General features: G+C 49.1%; 1 protein-coding gene across 5 annotated transcripts in view; it reads right to left on the bottom strand.

Annotated features, from left to right (window-relative positions):
- DAAM2 (dishevelled associated activator of morphogenesis 2) overlaps nucleotides 1-19,668 on the bottom strand; it is a 129,002-nt gene that overhangs the window by 79,979 nt on the left and 29,355 nt on the right. The window contains exon 1 of one of the 5 annotated variants that reach the window (XM_059177854.1): nucleotides 10,750-10,768. The exons of 3 other annotated variants lie outside the window; for them this stretch is intronic. The gene's annotated coding sequence lies outside the window, so the exon portion shown is untranslated. Of the gene's footprint in view, nucleotides 1-2,236; nucleotides 2,458-10,749; nucleotides 10,769-19,668 lie in introns of those variants that run through there. One more of the 5 variants, XM_059177853.1, reaches the window with a different exon arrangement.

Here is a 19,668-nt window from a genome sequence, read left to right as displayed (position 1 = left end):
AGTCATCCATAGTGAATAAAAGCAGGTCGGTGGTTGCCTCCAGAGGCAGTGGAAGACAGGCAGGAAGGGGGTGGATCTTAAAAGGGCATAAGGAAACTTTTGGGGATGATGAATATGTACATAATCTTGACTGTGGTAGGGGATTCAGAGGTATGTACATAGCTTAAAACATATCAAATTATGTACTTTAATTAATAAGATTATTGCATGCTAATCATACCTCAATAAAGTTATGAAAAACAAAACAGGTCCATTTATAGCCTCACACCATCAAAGCACCAAGGGCTCTGGCCACTACAGTTGGTTACTCTCTAGAAGGTTCCTAATATTATACACTACTGTAAAGATTCTAGGTAAAACCTGAGAGGTGCAGGACGGGAAGAAGGAATCCCCCAACCCAGGCCCAAACATCAGCTGATCTGGTCCCATCTTGTTGGAGGCACAGTAGTGGTAAACTGTAAAGAGTATAGACTTTCATTAAGCCTGTGGCTATATTACTTAGTTCCTAAAAGCCTCAGTTCCCTGTGGACACACGGATGACGGAGCCCACCACGAGCGCCCTATGAAAGGACACGTATCATGTGCCCAGCTCAGCACCGGGCACATCCCAGGCCCTCAAATTCTGTTCCCTCCTCGTCTCCCAGCCCTAGGCTCCTCACAGTGGTGCTAAGGTTCATAGCTCAGCTGACCAAAGCAGGAGAAGCTGAGGGACTCCCAGGAGTCAAGTGAGGAGGAGGTTAGAAGCCCAGTGAAACTCAAACAGGCACAAACCTGATTCCATGGGGAAGTCTCTGGGGCTAGGGCTGAGTTCACAGCAGCCCAGGGCCTCTGGGTGGGTTGAAATGGACACTCAAAGCCTGGGTTACAGTCCTGGAGTTTGTTAAAAGCATTAGAGATGCTGAGGGGAGTTGAGAAGAGTGGCCATGACATGGAGTTTTCAGGAAAAGGGATGGGGAAGGATGTGGATTTAGTAGGGTGTGAAGAGGAAGACACCTGACCCTGGTACACTACACAGGTAGGTATAGGAAAGGCCCAGAACTGACCAAAGAATAAAAGGAAAGAAGAAACTAATGCATGGGAGTGTGTGAGAGAGTTCAACTCTGTGATGCAGAGGTGGCTATGCAGGATGGTTATGTGTGATACGTGTGGTGTGTCTTTATCTGTGTGCATATATATATATTTGGTCTATGTATATGTGTGTTCATCTCCAGGAAACAAATACATGGGATTCTATGGACTTTCAAGTCTCAGCAGAGAGAAGACCCAGTTAGTTTCCCAAAGTACAGAAGCAGAGGAAATAGCAACACCACACAAAATCAGCCCCCTTAGTTTATAAGAAGTTACCCACGCCTGACACTCAGGAAGTATCACTGTAGGGAACGCAGTATTTGCCCTTCAGTTCACTGTGTGCCTCACTATGGCCTGGGAGGGGAGACCCATTCCAAAGATGCTTGCCCCTGCCAGGGACCCAAGACCAACATTCCCATTCATAATCTCATTTCATCTCAAGAAAGCCCAGTGAGGTCAGGATTTCTGATTGAGGAAACATGGAGGTTCAAGGCTAAGACAGAATGACATCCAGACTGGGGCTCTTTCCTGTAACACACCATCTCATTCCAACCCAGTCCCTATTCCACTCCAGGTACGTGCATATGCACGTCCCTGTGACCACGTGTATCTGTATCTACGGGTGTATGTGTGTCTGTGTATATGCGGGTCTAGCAGGTATAATTAACTGGGTTTCCTTTAGGAAATACACAATCTCTCAGCCTCTGCTATTTGAAATATATCCCCAAACTAGCCCATGCGCCACACTTTTACAAGATAGATATTCAAAACATTTCCAGAAAGAAGGATTCACTTAAAAATAGGTTGGGCTCAAACTTCCACATTGGCTTTTACTGAACTATCCTGCAAAGATGATATTATGGTTTGCCTTTTTACTTATAGGGAAATTAAGGCTTAGAGAAGGTAAGCAACTTGCCCAAATTAGTAAAGTACATAAAACATGTGAGTCTCAGTTTGGTCCATTCCAAAAACTCAGACACGGCCTCCCTACGGCACAGAGATGGCAGGGTGTGTAAACAGTTGGTGCCCCCACAGCCATGGCAGCCTCCTGTGGTGCCCCGTCCCTTCCCCATCACCCCATGCCAACTCTCAGGGGACGACACAGCACTACTAGGACAGAGAAACCCTGTCCCACGACCACAGAAAGCAACCCGGCCCATTATCTTACCACACACACTGAGTCATAGAAGGGTCCAGGCTGTTTCCTCCTCTGGGTCAGCTTCTTGGGCGCATGTGCTGGGCAACCTCAGAAAGGCCCCCTGCTTGCCTGAAGGCTCTCCTGTTGTTGTCCTGAATCTCTGCTAACATTTGAACAAGGAGCCTTGCATTTCCATTTTGCACGGGGCCCCGCAAATCGTGCAGCTGGCCCTGCCCATCTTCCCCGGCAGGGAGCTCAGGGAGCCTTTCCCAGGAAGAGCAGCCCCGCCAGCCACTCCCTGTGTGTTTCCAAAAATGTTACCCACAGCCCCTGAATGGTCAGGACAGAACAGAGACAAGTTACTTTAATCTGGAGTGGCTTCCTGCCTGCCTGGCCTTGATGGGCAACTCAGTAACTGCTAGACAGCTCCTCGCCCCGTGTCTCCTCGGTATCCTACCTCACTCCTCCGCTCCACCACATCCCCTGGTTTCCAACCATGTTGTCCTTCTCCTCCTTAAACGCACCATAGCTCACAGGGTTGAAATTCCCAGAGAGCATGGGCATTTCCGCTCAGATCCCCAATTCCCCCCATGGAGCTTTTTCAAGCACACGCAGCAGGAACTTGATAAGTGTGGGTGGATTTAAATAAATGGCAGTATTTCCTGAATTCCTGACCCTATCATAAGACATATCAATGTGACATTACATTACATATACACAGAGATTGTATTACCTTCTGCAATGGGATAAGCACTAAATACAAGAGACTGTGTTAGTTCTAACTCTGCTCCATTTGGGCTCACAATATTTCCCCCATCCTATTGTCCCCATGGCCATCTCTGCTTCCCCTTCCTCCTCTCCCACCCTCTGCAGATCCTCCCTTCTTTAGGCAGCCTTCCTGATCATCCCAACCTACTCGAATTCTCCAAAACACACTCTGAGCACTCTTTGTTCTGTTTAGAGGACACCTGACCATATACCACGTCACGGCACCCCCATGTTATTGGATTTCTTGTGCTAACTTAAATTTTTTACATCAGCAAACTTTCCTCCTTATCTAGGCTCTGAGCCCCCACAGGAATGGTTCTTGGCACAGTGCCATGTATGCTGCAGGTCGTCTCCCTGATGGAAAGACGTCTAATGACAGTAAGTGGTAGTGGGGCAAAAAGAGGAGAGAAAGTTATTAATTCCCAAGAAGGAAATCCTCGTGGCAAACCCAATAAGCTTAGGTACTTTGATCCCTTCTCTTCTGGAGTCCACAAGAGGTCAAACACATCCAGACCTTGGCCAGATACCCTGAAGAGGCATTGCAAGTGACACTCAGCAGGAAGCAAAGGCATGCTCCTTTATGAACCTGCATGGTTAAATCACATCTTGGCATTCCCAGACAAAAAGCAGGACATTTTCATTTCTGTTTGTAGCTATTTTCTGCCCCCCTCCATCCTACAAACAAAAGGCGTATGCCCTGTATAAAAGGCGTAAGAGATATTTTTCTTCTCTATGCTTTGAGGAAAGGGATGTTTTCTCCAGGGGAATGGGGACCCAGGCTCCAGGACTTGAGACTCTGGAAGCCAAGCCACCCCTCCCAATGGCTACAAGCCCCAGGAGATGTCTTTGTGTGGACTCTCTCATTTCTAACCCACCTTTCTTGGACTGACATCCCTGCAAGCTCTGCCTTGATTCTCTCCACCAAAGGGGCTTTATTAACCTAGGAGGACTGCTCATCTGCCCCCTTAGTGCCCAGCCATAGAGACCCATGACCCTCCTGAAACCTCACCTCTGGGTACCTCTTCTGTCCTGTCACCCCTCTAAAGGCTCGTTAACCTCTTCTCCCTCCCCCCTGGTATTTCGGAACACTGAAATGCTGATACCTGGCCCCATGGTCCAGGCCACTCTCATGCCTCTGACTTCAACCAGCTGCTTCCCCCTGTCTGGAGCAGCTTCTCTCTGGCCTTCCCCAGGTGCCTGGCCACTCACAGGGCAAGCCACACTCCTTTCCCCACAGGCGGGACTTAGACACCCCTCCCTGGCAACCTGCGTCTCTCCCACCATCAAACGTCAGACAGACCTGCTATTTCTTCCTGAACTGTGGTCACTATCCCTGGAATGTGACCTTCTTGGGGTCGGGGACAGTGCCACATGGTTTATCAGGAACCCACACAGAGCCTGGCACTCAGCAGACCTGCCCGGGCTTTGCCAAGGTTCATATCTCTGATCTCCATCCTGTTTTGGCCTTTCTCCCTCAAACAAATATTCCATATCCTTACTTCAACTAATCCGGTGACAGTCACTCCCAAATCCACCTCCCCCCATGCTCCACCTCCATATGTCCAGCTCCCCACCTCTCCATTTGGATGTGCTCACACAATCCCACCAACTTCCTCTCAAATGGACTTCATGTCCCTTCAGGCCACCCTGGCTTCCTTCAGTGAAAGACACCACAGTCCTGAGGTCCAAAGCTATGGAATCATCCTAAACTCTTCCTCTGTTGTCTTAAGCCCTGCCACATGCCAGGATTTTATATGCATTATTTCAGTGCAATGAACACTTAGAAGTGGATGTTCACATCCTGATTTTACACAGGAGGCAATGGGTGTCTCCACCAAGTCAAGGGACTTGCCCAAGGTCAAGCACATAATCCACTGAGCTGGGATCTGAGGCAGGCGACCTGCTCACACCTTCTTCTTGGCTTCAGGCCCAAACCACCAACAAGCTCCCTCCTAGGAGCACATCATGGCTTCTCATCCCTTTTCCCTTGATTTAGCTCTTGGTTTGCCCACTCTCAGGAGATCTCCAATGATAGTACACCCTCAGGGGCTGAGCAAAATGACAGGTTTCAGGGCCCTGAGATCTGAGTTTGAGTCAGCAAGGACCCAGGAATCTGTATTTTAACAAGCTCCCGGAGGGACCAGGAATGCAAGTAGTTTCATTCTCTCTAGGTTCTCTTACCTCCTCTTACACCAGCATCTGTCCTCAAACTTCTTCACGATTCACCCCTTCTCTCCCGAGCTGTGGTCAGGTCCTCCGGTGTCTCCTCACACCTCACAGTAGAGGAGAATCACAGGGCCCGTTCAAAAATATCAACGCATGGATCCCAGCCAGAACCAACTAAAACGGAATCTCTGGGCGGGTATCAGGCGAGCAGTTCATCACGCTTTACCCCAGATTTCCCTGGTTTGAATAATGACAGTCCCATATCGCAGGGGACCTCTCAGTCCTGGGAAAACCAGAACAGTAGTGATCACATGGGCTCTGGCCTTTGTAAGCCTCCCTAGGTGATTCTAATTTGCAAAACACTGGACCACATCTGGGTCCAGAGGAGTCTCTCTCACTCAGACAACTGCCACAGGACATTCCCTAAAGCTGGAGTTCATTTGCCTTTTGTTTTCATTTAACTCTGGTGATCTCAAAATGTCTCTCTAGACCAATGGCATCCCATTACCTGGGAACTTGTTAATAAAAAGCAGAGCTAATTCTAAATCATTTGCTCTTCTCTCGTGTTCACTAGATCTTTGGCAAATCCCTCCTGAGAGCCAGTGGCATTGACAGATTTGAAAGAAGTGGAGTTTAAGGAGTTAACTGTCAGGCATGAGAGGGTATGATGGTGGAGATGGTTTGAGGCTGGGAGGTCAGTCCCCAGGGAGGTGTAGTGGCGCTCAGAGGGGGCCTGGCTTTGTGTCAGATGCAACAAATGTTTGCTGACCACTAACTAACCAGCAGGCTTGTTCATGCCACTTCACTAAATTCAATACTAACATGGTGTTGGGTAAAACCTGCTGCCTTCTCTTGCTTGAGCTCAGGACCATTTGAGAAAGGGATGTGTGAAGCTGACAGATGGAGGTCACAACATCAGCCAGGCTCTGATAAAGCTATCCAAGTATGCAGCTTTATACCTCTGGACGAATGGACTGCCTAACATTCCACTCAGTGAGGCCAGCACACAGGTCCAGGCACTGGCATAGGAGGGTTGACCGTGGACCTCACATAGGAGTGGGCTCGTCTCCCAGAACTGGCCAGACACACCCACCCTGCAGACAGCAGATCCCAGAAAGGGGCAGAAGTATTGGCAGGCCCACCTCATAACTTCTTCTAGAGTCACTGGTTAGAGATGCCTCGCCTATTCCCTAGAGGAAGTGATGGAGAGGATGAGGTGTGAGAGTGAACAGCCAGGGCTGTCCCCCGCCTTCTCCCCATGCATGTTAGAACCCTCATGCCCTTGCCCACCCCCCAGAGATGCTGGCCCGGTCTGGGGGAGGAGCCAGTCACTGATGTCTTATAAGTTTCCCTGGCAATCCTTAGGGGCCATCAGGCTTGCATAACCACCCTGGGGAGATCCTCTCCTAGAAACGAGATACCAGGGATGTCCTCTGTATGGGTTGGATTGTTCCTATCTCACAACCAGGGAAACAAGTGCTCAGGAACATCTCTCCCTATACCCAGAGCTGGTGGACAGAACTGTAAGGGTGAGTAATGGCAAGAGACAGATCTGCTTTCTCCAAATATGCAGACTTACGGGTTTTCAGCCAGTTTGGAGCCAGATCAGCTAAAGCAGAAGTTCTAGAATCTCCTGGGGGGCTTGTTTAAATGCAGTTCTCTGAGCAGCACCCCCAAGCAAGTCTGATTCAGAGGGAGGGCTGTGTAGCTGTGAGGAGAGAAGACAGGCTGATTTGGTCTCTCTCAGACAGATGGAGGTCACAACATCAGCCAGGCTCTGATAAAGCTGTCCAACAGGATTTGGGATGACCTTTCCTGACTCACCCAACCTCTCTGAGGCTCAGTTTCTTCATTTGTCAAACACACATCCCAGCAGTAATGACCTCATGTGTTTTTTAGGAGATGACAGGGGACACACAAAGCTCCCCAGGTGGTGTATGGCCCAGAATGGGGATAAACTGTAGATGTTAATTATTATTTGTAGATATTGCTATGTAGGGGTGGCTTTGAAAAGACTGGAAGGAGGTTGGGGATGCAGGCAAAAATACCAAGAGGCAGAACACCAAGGAGAGAGTGAGCCAAGTCTAAGAGGATGCAGGAAGGGGAGCTAGAAACGGAGCATAAGCCAGGGCACAGAACTGGCAGAGGATGCAGGGTGGGGGCTGCAACGATCGGGCTGGGAGAGGGGCTGGATTCAGAGGCACCCAAAGTAGAACTTCCTCTCTCCAAGCTCACGATTTACTCCACCCCGCCACCCTCATCTCTCTGGGCCCTACACGACATGCCTCTGTCCAGGCTCATTTGTTAGAACTGCCCCCCTCACTGCACCCCCACCCCTGCCCTAGGGACTCAAGGAATTTTAGCAATGTGTCCAGTTCTTGTGCTGGAGGGAAAGAAGCAAAATAAAAGGGGGGAAGCTCTCTCTCTAGGCCTGTGTCTTTGTAGGACTTCCCACAGCTCCCTAGTCCTCCTCTCCCCCAGGAGATAGCCGTCCTGAGTCAGCATCTGGTTAAAAGTATCCAAACCAACAGGGACCCTAGTGGCCTGCCTCCCTTCATCCAACCACGAAGCTGCCTCTGCCATGTCAGCCAACCCATGACCCTTTCCTCTCTCATAACTAGACTCAGCGCTCATCTTCCTGAACTTCGTGGGATTACAAGAGTTTCTCCCTCTGTGTGTACACCTATTCCTTCCATCCATTCCATAAGTGTTCACCACACACCTACTCCATGACCAGGCACTATGCTGGGCAGTGGGGATTCCAACATGAAGAAGGTACAGTCCCTGCCCCACCCCCATGGGCTGAGGAAGGGAGCACTAGATCTGGAACTCACAGGAGAAAATGGGGGGCCTTGCCATGTTCTTCAAGTTCATGTTCTTGTTCTTCAATCTCCTCTTCTAATGTGAGAAGAGACCCCCCAGCCAGTGGTGGGGTGCCCCAAATTCCCCTCTTCTCTCTCTCTCACCCACACAAAACACACCAAAGAAAATACGCCCATCACAGACATGAATAACACACTTCATGGTTCCATGCTGCTCTCCATTCTGTGGATTTTAGAAATTTGTCTGAGCCTCAGTGTAGGTCTTCTTCAATACCTGCCCTGACCTCTCTATCTGGCAACTTAATTTTATTGACCTCTTGGATGTCCCAGCACTGGAGATACAGAGAAGAATAAACTGTATTCCTGAACACCTAAAGATCCAAGTCTAGTGGGAGAGCCAGGCACTTAAACAGTCATAACACAATATGGGACACTCAAGCAAGACTTTGGGATGTGAGCATAATAATACATCCCCTCTAATACCTCCCAGTTGTTGACAAGGAAGATACGAGGGGAGGCTTCCTGGAGGAGGCTATCAAGAGAAGAAGTAAGTCTGAAATTGAGCCTATGCATTAGCTTAGTACCTGTCATTTCAGGCTGTCTTAATCACTTCCCACTGACTCTGCTCCCATCCCCTCCATCTCTGAAAGCCCAGGACACCGGGGTTTTGGAAAAACAAATCCATGTGCAAACGATGTGATTATGGGTGGATTTTCTCTCTCCTTTGATTTAGAGTTAACGTTATAATACCAAGAACTACTTATGTAATAAAAACTAAATTTATAGAAGAAGAAGCTATTTCCCCTGGCTATTTTTAGGTGGTTGCCCAGAAAACCCACCTAGATACCCACCTTGGCCTTTCACCTTCAGTGTAAATGAAGGCCAGTGTGGAGTTTTCAAATATGGCACCCCTATCCTCGCTAGCTGGGAGCAAGCAGTGCTTTAGCAGACTAGAGGGCTGGAAATCAGAGTTGTCCCAGGCTCTGCAAAGAAGGAACTCAACTGCGAGCCAAAGGCTTCTTTGACTCGGGAAGCAGAGTGGGAATGAGGTTGTCGCCCCAAATTCTGATCAAGCACAGGGATCCAAACAGGTAGCGAAAAATCATTGTTTGTGTCAAGACTGAAGAACAGAAAGATGTAAGTTTTTGTGTGTGCAGGAACAGGAGAGACTCAGAAGCTTGAATAGCCCTTGCTAACGTGAATCGAGATTTCCTCTCAAGCGAGAGGTTTGCCCTGATATTTACTCCTGGTTGGCTTGACCGAAGCCAATCCCCCTTTCTCTGGGGGTTTTATCAATTATTCAAGGGGCAACATTTTATTTCACTGAGACTTGGCTGAAGAGCCTTGGCCTTGAAACTGCTTATTGAAAAGTAGCTAAGACCTCAGGGATCGGATGCAGTTGAGAATTTAGAATTTTACCTTCTAAATTTGGCTCTGCTGCTACTTAGCTATAAGACCCCAGGAAAGTTAACTTCTCAGAGTTTCACCTTTTTCATCTATTCAAAGAGAGTATGACAGGACATACCCGTGACATAGTCATGAGGAGTAACTGGCAACTCAGGAATAATACTGCTTGTCTGATCCACAGTATTTTACAAGGAAAATATTTAAAATATTTCCTAATATATTTTGTCCCTGGGAAATCCAGGTATTTCATTTTTTTCCCTTTCCTTTCTCTTGTACCCTTTTAATATCAGCCCTAAGCCAAGACCTTCTCTCCCCCAGGCAAAGAACACACGAAGAACCCCCAGAAAACAAAGGTCAGCAGAGTTGGAAATGGCTGCGGAGAGGTAATGCTCTTTTCTCTAGTCAGGAATTGAGAAGAAACCTTTCCAGGACTGGGAGGGAAATGAAGTCAATGGCCATGATTTCACTACTCCCTTCCCCAACAGGGGGGTGGGGAGAGGGACAACATTAGAAACGACCAGTGACTCAGAATCCCAGAACAGGGAAACGCCTTGGACAAAGCCAGCCTTTGGCGGGGCCCAGAGCAACATGGGAAGGTTCACAAGGACCAGGGGCTGCCCTCCGGCCCATCTAGAATCCCCGCATCTGTCTGTAGAAGAGCTAGACACTCAAGCCCTCCAGGGACAGGGGCGAGTCCCAGGAGAGCCAGGGAGCCTGAGGATGCCGAAACTTCAGCAGCAGGCCCCAGGTCTGCCTTCGAAAGCCCTAGGGACAAGACCAGACACGGCCCCTTCAGTGAATTCCAGCACAGGAGCTCCAGATGCAGACGGGACAGAGAACACATCTGTGGAGATCAACAGGGACCCTGAGGTCCCACGGGGAGACACCCTCCCAGGGCGTCTGAGTTGGGACCTCATTGAACCAGGAGCCAGTTTCACATCAGGACAGGCTAAAGTACCTTTATTAACTGAGCTAAGATTTTTACGGCAAGTGACCGATTACAGGAAATAATTGGTTTTCCCTGAATGTGGGAGTTGTATATATTTGAACTTCCCATTTCTGTAAGGTTTTGGCCAATATTAGCTGCTATCACCATCATCAGTAACAAAATAAGTTATTCTCAAATTGACACAGAGGGAGGGAAGGCCAGGGAAAGAGCAAAAACAGTCCTACTTGTGTCAGATCCAAGTCCTAGGAGGGCAGAGGGTGGCTGGTTGGAGGCAAGGGACAGCGAGGGGAGGAGAGGGGCAAGGTACCACCTTTGGGCCTTACGTCCCCTCTCCTGTTCTTAGTCTTTGTAAAGAAGTCAAACCCTACAGTTTCACCCAGGTTTATAGCTAAGGAATCTCTCCTCCCCTCTACCCTTTGCTCTATACTCACCTGGCCTGTGAGGTAGGGGCTACAGGAGTAACAGGGCTCCTCCTCTCTCACCAGGCCCCTGGCTGCAGTCACGGTCATGGTCACCAGCCAGAGCTGGAGAATCAGGTGGCCTGAGCACAGATCCCAGCACCGCTTCTCATCTGCTATCATCTCTGGCGAGTTCCCTGTGCCTTAGTGTCCCCCCTGAGAAAGAGAATCTCAGCCACATGCGTCATAAGATTACCGTCGGCGTTAACTAGCGCGCTTGATGACAAGGGAGTGTCTGGCCCCTGGCGAGCACTGTGCCAGCATCAACAATTGCACACGTTCTCAATGACTATTCCAAACAACCCCTCTGCCTCCCATTTTCCACATACACTTACGACTGTGTGAGATAACGTTACTTTTTTATTATCTCTCTCTCCTTGAGACATTTTTGTTCATCATCCACCATTCTATCCACAGGGCCTAAAATCACCGTCTAGCACATAGAAGGAATTCTTATGAAATTTTACTCACTTTTAACCTTCGGCAGATTATATAGAATGCCACATGCCTCAGTTTACTCATCTGGAAAATGGGGTTCAGTGCCCATATAGCCAAACTGATGTGAGGATTAAATGAGGCACCATTTGTGACTATGCCCACACCAGCCCTGGGTACATGACGGATGGGTGCTGGCCCATCTGGGAAGAAAGTCCTGCCCCTCATTGGGGCAGGGTCTGCAACGGTTAATTCCAGACTCATTTCCCCCAATATGAGGCAAGGCTGGCCAGCAGGACAACTGGCAGCCATCCAAGGAGAGGGCAAATGTCAGAAATGGGTGCCCGCAGGGCTGCCCTGGTCCTGATATGGGGTCTTGACCCAGGCAGCTGGAGTCTTTCCCCGCCCCCTGCTGCTGAGAGACACTGCCTGGGCCTGCAGCATTTGGGAGCCAAAGAAGGAGCTGAGCGGTGGGAACCTCCACCCGCCTGGGTCCCACGCCACATCCTGGCCTTGGGGGAGGAGGGCCCAAGGCTGGGACTCGCTTCCCAGCCATTCCCGGGTGGCCTGCTCTCCCGCCGGCCCAGCTGCGCCGACAGAACCCGAGGGCTGGAGGAGCAAGTCTGTCCCTCAGCACTGCCTGGTCCCCCCACACACGACAAGGCAGACCCAGACCTCAGCACAAGGTGGGGCTTGGAGTTTGGAGCGCAGGTCCATGAGCCCTGCAGCCCACCTGCCTGCCCAGCCTACGGGAGGGAGTGTGCTCAAACGCCAAGTCATGCAGGGGACACAGGGAAGAGATGGTTTCCAGCAGGGGTTTCCTGCTTTTCCCATTTCTCACAATTCCCCAGCTTTCCAGCCACTTCCCCTAGTATCAACTCTCTGACAACGGACCCAGGAAGAAATGAAAACAGGCACACAGGCTCAGCACGGATGGTGAAGAGGAGTAAATGAAACCCAGCGTGCATCCCATGAATTCATTCCTTCCACAGTCACATACAGAAATTCTACCCGGTGCCAGACGTGGTCCACTGGGGGATATGAGCTAGAATACAACAGAGCTGCTCATCAAAAGCACTGTTGGAGAGGAAGCAGGTCCGAGTGGTGAGCAGACAGGGGAGGGGTAGTGGGCAGGGTAGTGTACAGGGCGTGGTGGGAAACAGGGGAGGGGTCTCTAATAAAGCCTGCGGAAGGAGGCGGAACCAGGAATCCAGAAAGGGTGATTGCACAGTGGTCTGGCAGGCAGCATCTTGGGGGAGAATAAGAAGCTGACGAATGAAGAAACCACATCCCGCACCATGACATTGGCTTAGAATCTGCAGGGGACACTGTCTCCAGAATGATGGTGGCCTTAACGCCCATCCCCTCAGGTTTCAGGGATTTTCACTAGAAAAGAAGCCCTCCAAGAGATGCTTGGGTGGCTCAGTTGGTTAAGTGTCTGATTCTTGATTTCAGCTCATGTCATGATCTCAGGGTCAAGGGATAGAGACCCACCTCAGACTCAGCACTCAGTGTCTCTCTCTCTCTCTCTCTCTCTCTCTCTCTGCTTCTCCCCACACATGCTCTCCCAAATAAATAAATAAATAAATAAATAAAATTTTGCAGCCGCTCTGGAAAACAGTATGGAATTTCCTCAAAAAGTTAAAAATAGAACTACCTTATGACCCAGCAATAGCACTAGTAGGTATTTACCCCAAGGATACAAACATAGTGATCCAAAGGGCACATGCACCCCAATATTTATATTTACAGCAGCAATGTCCACAGTAGCCAAACTATGCAAAGAGCCCAGATGTCCATTGACAGATAAGTGGATAAAGAAGATGTGGTATGTAGATATACAATGGAGTATTACTCAGCCACCAAAAGAATGTACTCTTGCCATTTACAACAATGTGGATGGAACTAGAGGGTATTATGCTAAGTGCAATAAGTCAGTCAGAGAAAGACATAGATCACATGATTTTACTTATATGTGGAATTTAAGACAAAAAAAAAACAGATGAACGTAGAGAAAGGGAAGAAAAATTTTAAAAGATATAAACAGAGAGAGGCAAACTGTAAGAGACTCTTAACTCTAGGAAACAAAATGGTTGCTGGAAGGAAGAAGGCTGGGGGATGGGGTAAGTAGGCATTAAGGAGGGCACATGATGTAATGAGCACTGGGCAGTATATGTAACTGATGAATCACTGAATTCCACCCCTGAACCTAATAATACACTATATGTTAACAAAATTGAATTTAAATTAAAAAAAGAAAGGAAATAAACCCTCTGAGGCAGGGACAGGGTCAGATCAGTCTCCACCCTCCGAGCTTAGAATAGTGATGGACACGCACATGGGAGGCACTTGGCAAATGTGCCTGAACGTGTCACTTAGTAAATAAACTCCTTGAAGGTAAGGTCAGGACTGACCCAGAAGAGCCCTTGCACCCTTCTTATCTTACCAGGATTCACAAAAATTCTGTTTTGCAATTTCTTGCATGCTGCAACTCTCTAACTCATACAGATAAGATACCTTCTTAGCCTCCAACACAGGTGTCTTTCCAAGGCACCAACAGTGGAGTCTGTCTCCCAAAGTGCCACCAGCTTCCCCATATAGTCACACTCCCTCCAAAAGCCCTGGCCACAACTATGAGAATCACATGCCAATGGGGACAGCAGGCAGCTGGTGCCAATGTCCACACCTGGGTCTCTACAGAAAAGCACGGTGTTGCCACCCACACCCAGCTGCGGGCACACTGCAGGCCTGTGCACACACTGGTCCCCAGCACCCCCACCATAGGAAGCCTACACAGAGGAAACACCAATTAGAGTGCTTGGTTTGGATACCAGCATGGAACTGGCCCCTGGGCCAACTGCCCAAACACCAGCCATTCTTATTTCTTAGCAGGAGATCGTGAAGACTACAGGTTCCCCTCATTCTTCACTCAGCCAATATTTAATGAGGACTTAATATGGGCTAGACCCTGTCACTGGGACTAGGAATGCACAGTTGGCCCTATCATAACCCCTGCATTCTGGAAGCCCCTAGTCTAGGGAAAGACAGGGAGAACTGTGGTTTTCATACTCTGTGCACATACTCTGTAGCATTTATGCTACATCCAGGGCAGGTCTTCAAGGCCACAGATGAAGGAGAACCTCACCTCCCTTAAACTGGTGGGGAGGGGAAGAGGAATTAGAGAAGCTATAGACATAATTGTGCTTGGAACTACATCTCGAAGGATGGCTAGGTATTCACCTCTGGAGGTACCAACCCTCCACACAGAAGGAAGGGGAAAGTTTAAATATAGGCTGTGAGAGGTGGGCGCACAGATATGGTCCTGTGCTTGGTCATGAAGGGGAATACCCTCCTTGGATTCTGAAACTAAGTTTGGGATTTTCCAAATTCCCCTTTGGTCCATTGAGAGAATCCATTTCCAGACCAAGGAGGTCAAGGGGAAGCACACAACACACAGAGACAAAAGCAGCTCAGCAGCTCTGGGACAATTCCCCACCCCATCAGGGTCAGGGCTGCCTCGACAGACCCCTACTCAGAGAGCTGAGATGTGAGGACCCCTGACCTCCAGAGCGACCAAATCCTATTCCACAAGCTCGGATGCAAAAATCTGACCCTGGGGCAGACCACCATGAATGGCGACACTCTTGATGCCTGTGTGTGAAAGAACTCAGTCCCAACTTTTCTCTGACATACCCTACAGGTGACTCCCACACAGCTGTTGGGAGGCACAGGATACTGACCATGGGGGTAGCTATCCTTACCAAGACCATTTTACAGGGAAGAACACAGGATTGAGAAGCAAGGCCACTTGCCTCAGGACAAACTCATGACAGACCAGGTCTAGAACCCCAACCCCAAATTCTCAGCACAGGACTCCCCTTTCCCACTAGGGGACAGTGGCAGGCATACCCTCCTTTGGTTCTTGGCTTCCCCTTAAGTGCTTTCTCCTGAAGGTAGTGTCCATAGTAGAAATAACAAATACAAAAGTCTAATTAAAAACAAAATAATACCTCTGAAATTCTCAGCCAAGATGCACTGGTGAACATTTCCCTAAATACTGTGAGTCCTGCAAGGGCCCAACTACATTCCCCCATCTCTTTGGATGGTGTTACCTAATATGCTGGAAGCAAACTCACAACTTCTGGTCTTTACCGCAAATTTTCCCTCTGAAGCCTGGAGAATACTTAGAAATGGTGTTTAAATGAGAGAAGGGGCTCCCAACAGTCCATCAGAAAGGTTCTGATCTGCCAGGTCAAAGATCTAGAAACTCTGAGTGTGCGTACAGAGATCACTACCTGCCTGCCATCAGCAGGATCTTTTCTATGACGCAGTGAGAGGAATCAGCAGCAGCAGCAGCAGCAATAGCATCAAGCAAACAAACCTGCCTGGTATCCAGGGACCTGGGAATTTTAGGAGAATGAGGTGATATTTTGATTTTCCAGAAAAGAAGAGCCATCAGTCATGCCAAGCTATACAACTTGAGAATTCTGATGGAAATGCAAAAAGACAGAGAGAAAGAGATTTGAGACTCCCCCCAAGCCCCAAAGGACTCTTCTCCAGCTTCTGAACACCACAGAGATGCTCAACTTTTGAAAGACTTGCTTTTCCAATAGGATCTTACCTGTTCACAGAATGTGTCCTGTCTTGGGAGTGATGAAGCAAGGACTTCCAGAAGGCAGGGATCCCAGAAACTCCCAAGGGCACAAGAGGAAGGCTCTCAAAAGCCAAAAAAATCTGTACCAAGTGTTGGTTCTTTGGACAAGTTACACCAGATCCCGAGATCTGGCCCTACTACTACTTCCTCCCTAGGCCATTCTTCCCACCCCTGACCACATACCCGAACTGCAGGCAGAAGCTGAACTACAACAGATATCTGATGGGGAAGGAAACCATGTTCACTGAGGTAGGCCTGGGATATGCCTTATCTCATAAGGACCCAACATGCCTACCTTTTAGGACACACATATAGTATGAGCCTCGCCCCCAGTTTCCCTTAGAAACTGGAGAACACTGAAGAGGTGAGCTAGCTGTTTCTACAGCAGTAAGCTTACTCCTCCCACTGAGGAACACCACTCTTTAACGTCACGTTAAAGCAGCATCCCTGACCAGAACTTCCCCTTGGCAGGACAGCCACCTGGGCTCCACTTGAAGCCATGCCCAGGTTACCTCTCTCCACTGTCCCTCACTAGCCAGGCCTTCAGAATAACCAGGTTCTAGAGAACCTGCTTCTTCACTCTCTTGGATCTTCCTCTCCTATTCTCTCACCCAGCTGGCCTCCCTCCAAATTCCAACCACTCAGAAAATGCTCTGGAAGAGGAGGGACGACCAGAGGTTCATGTCTGGGCCACACCTGGAGCTGGCTCCCCAGGACATGGCTTCCGTGGCACCTTCTCTCATGGAGAAAGCACCAGTAGGTTCCCTCTGGCTCACACATTCCCATCTTCCAGCCCATCCAGCCCGCAGGGGCTGGAGGCCTCTCCCGCAGGCTGATGTGAACGCTGTGTCCTGACTCTGCAAAACCATCTCTGTCAGGGATTTGGGGTTTGTTTTCTTAATTAACTGAAAATGTTAACACGGGAGCCCAGGCACTGGCAGGGGCCTGGCCTTCTGCGGCTGCTAGAGAAAATTATTGCTTTGAAATCTGGATCTCTCAGGTCTCCCCTCATGCCCCTCGCAGGATGTCAAAACAAACGGGACACCTGATCATGGGGCACGGGGAGTGGGCAGGCTCAGGTTTCAGGCCAGTGACGGATTTAGCTACAGACAGCTTCACTGTCCTACTCACGAGATCTTGATTTCCCAAAATTGCTCAGCTCAACCCCGAAAAGCCACCTGCTGTGGCAGGGGCTCTCTGGGGGAAGAGGAGAGGTCATGGGGTTTATGCCAAGGCAGTTTCCTGAATGCCTACTGCCCGGCAGGCCTGGTGTTGTTCTGGGGGAGATGGCCAAGTCCTACCAATTCCGGCCCTTGAAGAGATAAGCCAGGAACAAATTACTGAAGTGTAGCACATGGAGGGTCACTCCCCAGGCAAGCGCAAAGTGACAGGGTCACGGAGGAGGAACTCAGCGTGTTGGAGGGCTGAGGGGCAGAGGGTCATGGCAGGACACAAAAGAGAAACATCTGATCTGAATAAGGAGTCAACATCTCAGGAGTAGAGAGGCTGCATGAGTGGGAGGAAGAGGAAGAGGGCATTCCGGGTGGAGGGGACTGCAGGGGTGAAGGCTAGGTGTAAAGATAGAATGTGTTCGATAATGGGCAGGCAGGCAGTGTGGCTAGAGAGAGGGACTGCTGGGGGCTTTGGAAGGACTGTGGGAGATGCACCCGGAGATGAGGAACGGGGTGGGGGGCACATGTGAAGGGTCCAGTAGACCATGGGGAACTAGCAAATGTTTTTTAGCAGAAGCTATCTCCATCTGGGTCAGGGGAGGCCCAACATTGCCCACTGCCAGGGTCATGGGCACACCTGTTCATTTACATATCATCTGGCACTGCTTTGGTATAGGAGTCAAGTGATCACAGCAGAGACCGTGGGGCCCCCAAAGCCAAAATATTTGCTCTTGGGACCCTCACAGAAAATGTCTGATGGCTCCTAACACAGGAGATGGACAGGGAAGAGAGGTCTGGAGAGAAGACCAGATGAATGCCCAGGATCCAAGTGAGGGACAGTAACCAGAGAGTGAAGATACAGGGGGTCATGACTCAAAAGTAGGTGTGACCATGAGCTGCCTCATGGCCATACCCAAAATCTCAGCAGCAGAAGGAAGAAGAGATGGAAGAAGAAGTCCTAGATCTCTTGTCTCCACCTGCCTGGTGGGATATATGATCCCCCCAGGGGGCTCGTGACCCAGCCCTGTGTAAGAGCCAAGATAGCCAAGATACAGAGCCAGCATGGTGTGCCTACAAATCACAAGAATCCTGCTTCAGCCTTCTCACCTAACAGCTGGACCCTGGGAAAGTTCTGAAATTCTAGAAAGTTCCAAGAAGAACCCCCTGTGAGAGGAGACAACCCATTACTCCCAGGAGGCCCCACACTCACCCCTCCTCGCCTTAGCACACCTTGTTCCATCTGTCAAGGTTGAGAGAGGAACATCCTTGCACTGTAGGTCAGAGACACTGTCAGAAGTTGGGGTCCCCTAATTTGGGGTCTTTCATTTTTCCTGACTTGCATGCCCCTGAGTCTCTGTCCTGGGTCTACCTTGTTCCTGTAAGGATTGACACCTATCCACTGCTCTGTTGCAGCTGAGCCCGACTTACTCTGCCCCAAGGAGAGGGGTGACAGCTGACCCATCTCCCCCAGTCACCCTGACCACACCTCTCCCATCTTGCACTAGATCAATGGAGCCTTTCTTTATCTCTGGCACTTTGGGCTTCCCAAGCTCATGATGCAAAGCTCAGCTTCAGAAACAAAGCCGTAAAAGTTAAACACTATCATTTTAGGAAACCGCTTGGTGCCAACTTGCACAGAAACATAAACTCAGGTCTCAAATCGCAGGCCAGTTGGAGGTTATGTGATAGCCATTCAGGCAATGCAGAATGAATGCATTCAGTTTTTAGGTGACTATTAAAATGAAAACAAAATGAAATATTTCTCAAGAAAAAGATGTTGTTCAAACAGAGCTCTCAACGCACTCCTCTTAGGTGTCTCGGCACCCATCTGGAAGACTCTGCAGGTGTGGAGGACCCTGGATGCGCAGCTAGGTCTCCAGTCTTACACCCTTCCATGTCTTCAGTGCCCACCAGAAGAGTCAGCAAACAGAGACCATTAGCTCAACTCTGCTGAATCAAAGCATGAAAGAATGATTGAATGAAGATGTTTGCATCCTTGCTGACAATCTACCAGTCCTATGTCCTCAGGGAAGGCCCTGCACCGCTCTGAGCCACTGTTTCTTCACCGGTAAAAACCCCTCCAATTACAGGCACACCTGAGAGGTCTCACTGGTCGGGTCCCAGACCACTGCAACAAAGCAAACATCGCCATGCAGCAAGTCAAGCTGGTTCTGTGGCTTCCTGGTGCCTACAAGAGCTATGTTTGCCCTGTACTGTCGTCCATGATGAGTACAATACCATTATGTCCAAGAAAACTGTGTCCATACCTTAATTTAAAAATATTTTATTGCTAAAAACTGTCACTCAACCTCTGAGCTTTCAGCGAGTCTTAATCCTTGTTTGCAGGTCACCATAACAAATACAATAATAAGTTTGAAGTATTGTGACAATTAAATGTGAATTCTTTTTAAATGTGACACGGAGACAGGGGGTGAGCAAATGCTTTTGGAGAAATGGGGCCAATAGATCTGCCCGCACAAGGCTGCCACAAACCTACAATTTGTAAAAGAACAAACAAAAAACAAACAAACAAAGAACCCCAAAGAAACAAAAATACAATGATCTGCCAAGTGTAATACTGTGAGATAGGCTTATATTCATGACTCAAAAAACTACTGAACGAACCAAATG

This window comes from Mustela lutreola, chromosome 6 (assembly GCF_030435805.1).
Source record: "Mustela lutreola isolate mMusLut2 chromosome 6, mMusLut2.pri, whole genome shotgun sequence".
NCBI lineage: Eukaryota > Metazoa > Chordata > Mammalia > Carnivora > Mustelidae > Mustela > Mustela lutreola.
Note: the sequence above shows the minus strand (reverse complement) of the source record. Positions and strands in the feature narration are given on the sequence as shown.